Source organism: Molossus molossus, unplaced genomic scaffold (assembly GCF_014108415.1).
Source record: "Molossus molossus isolate mMolMol1 unplaced genomic scaffold, mMolMol1.p scaffold_m16_p_1, whole genome shotgun sequence".
Classification (NCBI taxonomy): domain Eukaryota; kingdom Metazoa; phylum Chordata; class Mammalia; order Chiroptera; family Molossidae; genus Molossus; species Molossus molossus.
Genome location: NW_023425344.1, coordinates 78,510,669 through 78,521,483, shown reverse-complemented (window position 1 = coordinate 78,521,483; position 10,815 = coordinate 78,510,669).

Below are 10,815 nucleotides of genomic sequence, written 5' to 3'. Positions count from 1 at the left end.
CTCTCTCCTTGTCTTGTTGATGGCTGTCTTCTCCCTTGGTCTTCACATTGTCTTCCCTCTGTACAGTTTGTGTCCAAATCTCCTCTTCTTATATGGACATCAGTCATATTGCATAAGGGCCCACCCTAATGGACCTCATTTTAACGTCATTATCTATTTAAAGACCCTATCTCCAAACACAATCACATGCTAAGGTACTGAAGTTAAGGATTTAAATATGAAATTGGGGGGGGGGGGTGTGACACAATCCAATTGAAATAGCCTATGTGGGAGAGAAGAGTCCAAACTAGAGAAAAGCTGTTTATATTAAATATAATATGATGATACCAAATTGTTCAAGAGTCATTACAAGGAAAAATGAATTGTCTTTGGTCGCTGGATATAAGGAAGAGAGAAAGAAAGGTATCAGTAAACTTCAGGTATTTAGGTTTCTCTCCTGCCTGTTTGACGTAGACAGTAAAATCATCACCCTGAACAGGTAACAAGGACTTATAGAAGCTACCATAAGACTAACAGCCACAGAGATCTTATATCTGGCATCATTTCTCTTTTAATAACTGCTTTAGGTGGAGTACCCTGGAGGTAGCCTGAGATGGAGATTTGCAAGCAGAAGGTCAATGCCCTTTTGGCCAACACCTCTGGACAAGAGAAGGAAGTAGAACTGACTGAGTAAAGGAAATAGTTAACAGTTGATACTGTCTCCTCCAAAGGCCTCAAGTGACCTCTCAGGGAGCTCCAGAGTTAGACCGCCCTTCAGAGTTACTTCTCCTGAGGCAAGGGGGTTTGACCTGTATCCTTTCCTTCACTGACCGGACCTCAGAACCTAGCTGTCGGAGAGGTTGCGTGACTTTGGACAAGGCAGACTCTTCTGCTGAAGGTAATTCACGAGGTGTTGACTCAGCTATGAGCAGCCAGCCACCAACATTTCCAACAGTTTGGGAGGAAGAAGGGATCTGAGTGAAAACATTGCAGCATCCACCCCAGTCCATCGCTTGTGACATTTAGATCCACTTGTCATATAATAAATTCTGGGTCCAGTTCCTGCAGCCTCTGTCTCATCTCTTAGAGAAACTAATAGAGGAAGGTTAATGGGACAAACTAAAGCCCTGCCGCTGCAGGTGGTCTCCACGCCACGCTGAGCATCATCCCCTTCTCTAGGACCACTCTGGACTCCCCATTTCCTCTATGTTCCCCTGTTGATTTACTAGTAGGGTGACCCAGACCCTCATCACTGAGAGGTCTGCGCTCCAGGTCACCATGTCCTTGGGCCATGCTTGCTGCACTTGTCCATTACTCCTGGATGTTCCCATTATAGTTCTTACTCTAAAGGCCAAAGCACCAATATGTTCTGCCCACTACTAAATATGTCCATGGGGATTATACATTGGAGGTCCAAGGAAATGACCCCAAAGCACATTCGTGAGTCCAATAGACACACTGTGAGCTGGACCTGGGCCAGGACTCCAGTTCTGAAGACGGAGTGGAAGGCTGTGACTATTGGAATATCCACCTTCAAGAAAGGGGCATGACTGTGGGTGATAACTGCAGTAATAACTGCAGAGGGGCTCAGCTGACAGTTGTAACCACCACCACTCCCAGCAGCCGGGGGAAGGAGTTCCCAAGACCTGGATGGTGCACTGTGGTGTGGCATCCATTACAGCAACCCATGCTTTTACGAAGAATGTAGAAAGGTGAAAGTGAGAAGTGAAAGTTTGGTTGAAATGATGGCAAAGGGAGAAATCCAAGAATGTTTTAAATTCTAAATTATCAGAGTTCTTGTCTTGACTCTGTGTCCATCTCAAAGGGTAACTTACAATATTGTGTCCTCAGATTCTTGTGGATTAATTCTGATACACCAAACCCAAGTCTAACCATTGTGTCTATAATCAAACAAGGAAAGTGTTTCCCAGTGAAAGGGCTTTGCTGGGGTCTCATGGATGTGTAGTCGGTGGAGAGAACAGCCAGAAGAGGCTGACCCGACTCTCTGAAAAGGGCATAAGAATAACAAGGCAGTACTGGTTCTCCAAACTGTTTCATGCCCTCGGCATCTCCACTTATGACCTTAGGTATGATGAAAAACAACCAACCGTGAGAAAACTGCTTTTGTATCATCAGTTCTTTAAATGTGAGGGGACTCAGTTGAAGTAAAGGCCCAAAATAACATATTGTGTACGGTGCCACACCAGATGCCCCCTCCAGTTCCTGTGGGGGCGAAGAGTTCTTTGTTGCTGGAGTTACAGAAAAGCTGGTGTGCACTAGGACAGCCCAAGTTCAAGGCTGCTCTTGATTCGAAGCCCTGAAAAGTACTGTCCTTGTTCTTTATGAAAATTAACCCAAGTGTTGTGCATTCAGACCCTTCCATCTATCAGCATTTAAATCATGGGGAAGAGTAGGGTGTTAGTAATCTATTACAAAGTGATTTCTTATTGCTCGCAGACTAGTATACATTGTTTCTCTTTAATGAGCAGAGAAAGTGACAATTAATCCAGTCGAATGTTGATATAAACTACGGGATTTCTGGCCTCAGAGGTGTAAGTAGAAGAGCGATGAACAAGGTTGTTATGGAAGGAGGTGTTTCTGGAATTCAAGCATTGTCATTATGAGTTAGTTTATCTTTATTACTCTGCGTTCACTGAGTATTACAACAAATTACATAGTTTACAACAAATCTTTTGTAACAGTCTTATAATGTATCTTTTTAATATATTTTAGCTCAAAAAGGAAAAATAAACAAAATAAAGTTTCCTCTTAAAAATTCAGGACTAGACCAAGAAAGCAAACAAAAAAAATGCTAAAACAAACAAACAAACAGATACAGCCTGTAAATATAAGTTGGCTTTCTATTTAATTGCATTTAACACTTCTATTAAGAAGCATCCTTTCCCCCATCACCTGTATTTATTCTATGCTTCATCTGAACCTCATCTTAACAATATTTGCACTTAGTATTCTTTAAAGCAGTATAAAAATTCATTTATCTTGTCTATCATTTAAAAAGAAAGCTTTTGTTATTGTATCACATTTGATACAACAGAAGTATGAGCAAACCCTTTCCACGGGCTGCTTGGGTTCGTCGTTGGTATGAGTGCATAGAATGAAGTCTGAGGGGACTTACCTTAAGAGGACTGTTGCAAATAAAAGGAGACAGAGCACAGGATCCTAGAGAGCAGGACAATTTAAATCATATTTTTTAAAAGGGGCCTTTCATTGAAGACAATACTATGTTATTGTGGGGAGGAGGGGAATAAACCATGACTTTTCCCTGACATGTATAAGGTAAGAATCACCTGGGTCCCACATGAATGGAGAGCCTTCCCTGGAGATTTGGAATCAGATTGGGGGTGGAAGGAATCTGAAATCTGTATGCTCAACAAGTGTCTCTGGGATTTGATATGACTGGGCAAGCGAGGTGAGCCCCCATGCTTCTGCTTGAGCCCAGTGTAGCAGTCCGAAGAAAACTCCTTTCTGTTGAACTGCATTCTAAAAATACCAACGTTCACAGGAAAAATAGGATTAGGGAAGGCCACACAAATTGTGTCATGTTGTAACCAGAGCACTAACAAAAACAACCACCTAACTAAGCAAACAAACAAAAAGTTACAGCAGTACATAAATACTACTGTAAATAGGGGATTCTGCCATTTAAAAAAGTGAAAGCCAGCTTAATAAAAGGGTGTGTAGGGAGACATTAGACTGTCAAATCAGAGAGACAAGGACAAAAACTGTAAAACAATCTGGAAGAACCAAGCAATGTGTGCTTTCAAGACAGAGTGTGTGGCCAAACTGACCCTACAGGAAGCCAGGAGGTGAGTGGGCTCCGTCACAGGTCACAGCACTGTATTCTGCTGTGGCTTGCTGTCTCTCACTGTGTTACTGTAACATACACTCCATTGTTGTTACTATGGTGAAACTGCTTATGCCCAAAGCAAAGTCTACATTATGCTGACATCTTTTCCAAACTGTTCAACAATAGCTTTTGAGGTAATGTGTGTAATAGATACACATGTTTTTGAAGTAAAAGACTTAGACTAGGTATGATCATGGCTGCAGAAATGTAAGTTAAATTTGCCTTTCTAAGGTGATATTTAAATAAGGATAAAGAGAAATTGAAATAGTCATACTTTCTAACTCAGTGACTTTCTTGCAAGCGTCCTTGAGGCTGCTGCTGACACCACTTCACTGATTACGTGGGAAATTGGCTGCCACCCTCCTCCACATATGAATTCCACACAGCCCCACCTCTTCAGCTCACCATCTGTTTATTCAAGGTCTAGGAGAGCACCACACACTAGCTGCAAGGGAGGCTGGGAAATCAAACATCTGCCATGTCTTCTAGCTTCTATAATGTGTGTGTGAGCGTGTTGGGGTGGGAGGGTCCTAATCATAGAAAGGAGATTCAGATGCTAAAAGGAAAATTCATATTCTTTGAAGATATTAAAAATTGAAAGTAAGAATTGAAGTTTTATCAGGTAACTTAAAAATTAAATTATGATATGATTATATAGCTATAGGGTGAGATTCAGATACTAGGATTTACTGATTCATAGATAATTTAATGATTTTCTAAATTCTTATCTCTATTTTCTATTACTATATCTTTACTGTATATTTACAAAGAAAAAAGACTAGAAGGATATTCACCAAAATTTATCTGCAACACACACACACACACACACACACACACACACACACACACAGAATTATGTATAATCTGGATTTATCTCTGGTGTATGCAATTATAGGTAATCTTTACTTTCCTTTTTATACCTTTCTATACTTTTCAAATATTCCTTGACAATAAAAATGTAATAAATAGATTTGTTTGTGTTTTAAGTCAGGTTCACTTGAGTTCTCAACAGATAGTACATAACAGAGGATAGGTTGTAGCACAAAGATGGAAAAAAATAATCAGATGAACATAGCCCTGTCAGAATTGTTTTATAAAATGGCAAATTGAATAAATTAATGCAAAATAAAATTGTTACATTTATTTCATTGCATTTATAATGTAAACAATCATTCTGACAGATTACCCTTTTTTAAAATATGTGTTTATTGATTTTTTTAGAATGAGATAGAAACATCGATGTGAGAGAGAAACATAGATCTGCTGCCTTCTGCACGCCCCCTGCTGGGGATTGAGCCTGCAACCCAGGCATGTGCCCTGATAGGGAATTGAATGGGGACCTCTCAGTCCATGGAATGATGCTCTATCCATTGAGCCACACCGGCTGGGCATGACTGATTATTCTTGATAAATTTACATTTTATCTATTGCTGTCATGGCCAAAAACATTTTAGAGTCCAGTTGTTTAAATTTGGAGTTGCTAGCTATTCAAAGATTGCAACAAGTACTTTTCTCTTTTCCTGGGCAACTCTCTGAGGTTTAGGGCAAAGGCTTTGCTGAGATTTTAAAGGCATGGTTAGAAATTACCTCGTTCCTACTTCCCAATAACAACTGCCATAGTAACAAGTACCATTTGAACATTTCTGTGATAGGCATTTTATGTATGTTGCTTGTTAAACATAATTCGGTAAGTAAGGTGTGATTCCTCCATTTGGCTAAGGGGTAAACTTGAAGAGACATTTAACTTGTTCAAAGTCTAACCCCCATTAGGTTGTTGAATCCAAATGCAAACCCATGTTGGCTTGGGGTTCAGCAGGGCCGAACCAGCCTGAGGCCCAATGCTAGAAAGTCAAGCCAGGGCAAGGATCAAATGTAGACGGGACCAAGTGTAAACACCAAGCTCTGTACTCAGGGTGGACAGTAATTGCAGGGCCTACAGTTCAACATTGGATGTAGGCAGGTCAGCAAGAGGCAACGAGACGTTCTTGGCCCTTACAAGGACACTCAAGAGCAGTGCTTGCCACTGTCTCTGTAGGCTGGTGTGAAGAACCTAGGGAGGTCAGGCCTGCTGAGGGCCAGACACGGGGCAGAGAGCTGATCACAGTCTCCACCAAAGTGGGTACCATCTGCAGTCCAGTTGTAGTCTGTGAAGGAATTTAATCTGGTAGTGAAGACCCAGGGACCTAGGCTTAAGCTAGCGGAAGAAGATGAGCACATCCTGGAGCCAGATGCCTGGATATGAATAGATACCTCATCACTGACAAACTGCGTGGTAGGTTTCTTGGGCTCAGTTTTCTTGTTGTAAAAAGCAAGGCTAATACCTCATAGAGTTATTGGGAACATTTAATGATTTAATACATATGTGTACATAGAGCACGCAGAACTGCGCCCAGCACAAACTTGGTAGTGTTTAAGCATGGCCTTTCAGAATCATAGCCCAGCCACACACACAGGGAGTTGGGGAGAGGATATTGTCTAAAGCTCATGAAGTCACCGAGGGGCTCAATTCCCTCCAAGTTCTCTCAACACCAGGTGTGGTCACAACAGACTATTTTAGGATCCCACTTACGCATCCCCTGCCAGCCTTGCTCCCACAGGCTCAGGGACTTGGCAGGAAGGGGCCCACAGGTGGCAGACCTTCAGAACTCTCCAGCGCGTGGTCCAGAGACTGACAGATTCTGGAAACAATAGCGCAGACATCTTGCCTTTGATTGAAGGCAGGATGCTAGAACGCATTATTGAAGTAATTGCTAGCAACCAGGTACAAGAAATGAGCACTGGAGGCCAGCCGACATTCATTACCATTCATCCACAACAGACTAACAATTGATTTCTTTGACTGACTCTCTAGATCTTAAATTTAGCTAAGAAATGTGACAACTGACTTAGAATATTTGCAACACTGTTGTGTTTGTGTGTGTGCAAAGGTTACATTTCTTCAACATCATCATCCAAGGCCCTATCATCCAAGGAATCGAAGCTACTGAAAAACAGATCTCAGTTCCATCAGAAAGAACTTTGAAGCAGTCTAAACCGGAGGCTGCAAGATGCCTACCAATGGGTTAAATTAAACCCTTGGGTAATTTTTGTTTGGCTCCCAAGCAGCCATTCTACAAGCAGTCGAGCATGCTGTACTTTCACAATTTAGGCAATTGTGCAAAGTGGCCCAGAAATTTCACATTAGAATCCAGACTTCTGTCCTCTCTGGAGAAATCCGAGGACGTGCAGCATGGCCAGCATTCCCTTTAGAGAGGCCAGATGCTGGCACTGAATGGCAGCTTCTTCCTGTGGATGGGTGTGTGCATTCCAGTGGCCACTGTCCCCACCTGACCCATGTCGCTAGTGCATAGCACCTGCCTGGAAGGCATATGAATTAAGATCTGAGATAATCTCAATAAAAACAAAGAAAGGTTGCCTTCTATCATTAAGATTCTCTACTTTCCCGAGTCCAAAAGTTACTCAACAGTCTCCTTTTGTGTTGTTGCTGTTAGTTATGAGGCTAGCAGGTCCTGGGTCCTTTTCCGTAGGAATCTAGCACCATTCTCTGACTTGTACATACGTGCTATTTGGTAGCTCTTTGGCCGGCAGCTGCAATGTTTCTCTCTCTCAAATTTCAAAGCAGCTTTAAGAATAAGGACAGGAAATTCAAGTGCTTCAGCAAGAACTTTTTGATGATCTCCTGTGACTGATAAATGCATGTTGGAGCATAAATTACTACAACAGCTATCTATTTTTAAATGACCTCTGTCACTCTCCTTCAATAACTGATTTGATTAAATATTTTGAATTTCTTGATATTCAACTACATCAAGACTTCCTCCTTGAACTTTCCAGACTTTATTGATTTATTTTCTTGAGAAAAATCAAAATTATGAAAGGAACAGTTTAATGAATGCATTAAGGCACATCATGCTATTATCATAATAAGAAAACATAGAATGGTTTTTCTTTCAATTCTAGCATTATTCAAAATAAAATGGTAACAAAAATAAAAAAATTAAAATAACCTAGGCAGGGTTTGTGGGTAGTAGGTAAAAAAAGTATAGTGTTTTTGCAAAAGCTAAAACTGTTGGCTAGCCCTTGGATGTAGTGACATGTGGGAGGTTATGTTTCTAAATATAATGTAAATTAATCCTCTTGGTCATTAGGTATCAGGCTGCCTTACTCTCCCGCAAAACCCAGAAACAAGAAAATCCTCAGGGAAATTCTTAGTAGAAATGTGGTATTACTTAGCTTTTGGAAAAGTGATTGCTAAATATTATTAACTAAAATACTCATTTTTGTAATTAATATACATTATGAAAACATACAATAAAATATTACTTTATGAAAAACAAAGCTACCTGATGTTTTAAAAAGTGAAAAATCCACTTCTAGAATGTTTTCTTGCTTAAAATTTTCCAGAATCACATAACACTAAAGGTAACCTATTGTATATGTTTCCACTATTTAAAAAATGAATTTGAATTCTACTGAAAACTTTTAGAAAACAAATATAGTCTGAGAGATTTATAGGATACTTGACTAAGAAAAGGAATAGGGCTCAGCCGGTGTGGCTCAGTGGTTGAGCATCCACCCATACGCCAGGAGGTCGCCAGTTCCATTCCCGGTCAGGGCATGGTCAGGGCACATGCCCAGGTTGTGGGCCCCATCCCCAGTGGGGGCATGCAGGTGGCAGCCAATCAATGTTCTCTCTTTTCCTCTCCCTTCCTTTCTCACTCTAAAATCAATAAAGAAAACAAAATTTTAATAGAATAGGCTACTTAAATACCTCTAAACATCTATTTCTAAAATATTTCCAACTTCATTTTATTTATTTTTAATTTTTTGTTATTCCTCTTGTTTTATTGAATTTATTGGGGTGACACTGGTTAATACAATTATACAGGTTTCAGCTGTACAATTCTATAATACATCATCTGTATGTAGCATTGTGTGTTCATCACCACAGGTCGTCTCCTTATATCACCATTTATTCCCCTTCATCCTCTTTCACCTGACCCCACCTGTTTCTCCCTCTGGTAATCAGCATTCTCCGTGTCTATGAGGTTTTTTGTGGTTAAATTGCTCAATCCCTCCACCTTTTTCCCCCAGCCCCACAACTCCCCTCCCTGCTGACATCTGTCAGTCTGTTTCAATTTTGTTTATTTTGTTCATTAGATTTCACATATAAGTGAAATCATATGGTACTTGTATTTTCTCTGACTGCCTTATTTCACTTAGCATAATGTCTTCCAGGTCCATCCATGCTGTCACAAAAGGTACAACTTTCTTCTTTTTTACTGCCAAGTAGTATTCCATTGTATTCCATTCACAGCTTTTTTCTCAACTCATCTACTGATGGGTACTTTGGGCTGCTTTCAAGTCTTGGCTATTGTAAATAACACTGCAATGAACACAGGTGTGCAAATATTCTTTCAATTTAGTGTTTTGGGTTTCTTCAGATATATTCTCAGAAGTGGAATCACTGGGTCATAGGGCAGTTCCATTTTTAATTTTTTGAGGACACTCTGCTTTCCACAGTGGTCACACCAATCAGCTTTCCCACCAACAGTGCACGAGGGTTCCCTTTTCTCCACATCCTTACCAACACTTGTTTATTGATTTATTGATGATAGCCATTCTGACAGGTGTGAAGTGATATCTCATTGTGGTTTTAATTTGTGTTTCTCTGATGCTTAGTAATGCTGAGCATCTTTTCACATGTCTATTGTCCATCTGCATGTCCTCTTTGGAGAAGTGTCTATTTAGGTCCTCTGCCCAGTTCTTAATTGGATTGTTTTTGTTGTTGTTTTTTGGTGTTGAGTTTCTTTACAAGATCTTTACAAATTTTGGATATTACCCCCTTATTAAATGTATCATTGATGAATATGTTCTCCCATTCAGTGGGTTATCTTTTCTTTTTGTTGATGGTTTCCTTTGGTGTGCAAAACTTTTTAGTTTAATGTGGTCTTATTTGTTTATTTTTTCTTTTATTTCCCTTGCTTGAGGAGATATATCAGAAAAAAAATATTGCCATGAGAAATATCCAAGATTTTACTGCCTAGGTTTTCTTCTAGAAATTTTATGGTTTTGAGTCTAACATTTAAGTATTTGATATTTATTCTCGAATGTGATGTAAGAAGGTGGTCTAGTTTCATTTTTGTTGCACGTATCTGTCCAATTTTCTAACACAATTTATTGAATAAACTGTCTTTACCTCATTGTATGTTCTTGCATCCTTTGTCAAATATTATTTGACTTTAAAGGCATGGGTTTATTTCTGGGCTCTCTATTCTGTTCCACTGATCTATATGTCTGGCTTTATGCCACTATTATGCTGTTTTGATAACTATGGCCTTGTAGTAGACTAGAGTTTGATATCAGGTAGTATGATTCCTCCAACTTTGTTCTTCTTTCTCAAGATTGCTGTGTCTATTTGGGGTCTTTTGTGGTTCCATAGAAATTTTTGAAATAATTTGTTTTAGTTCTGGGAAATACACCATTGGTATCTTGATAAGAATTACATTGAATCTATAGATTGTTTTGAGTAGTATGGACATTTTATTTGTATTAATTCTTCCTATCCATGAACACAGTAAATGCTTCTACTTATTCGTATCTTCAAATTCTTTCTTTAGTGTCTCATAATTTTCTAAATACAGACCTTTTACATCCTTGGTTAAATTTATTCCTAGGTATTTTTTTAATGCAACTGTAAATGGGATTGTTTTCTTAGTTTCTCTTTCTGATAGTTCATCATTGGTGTATAGAAATGCAACTGATTTCTGGATATTTATTTTGTATCTTACTTTGCTAAATTCACTTACCAGTTCTAGTATTTTTTTGGTGGTACCTTTAGGGTTCTCTATATAAAGTATCATGTCATCTGCAAATAATGACAGTGTTACCTCTTCCTTTTCAATTTGTATGCCTTTTATCTCTTCTTTTTTCTGATGGCCGTGTCTAGGACTTCCAGTAGTAAGTTA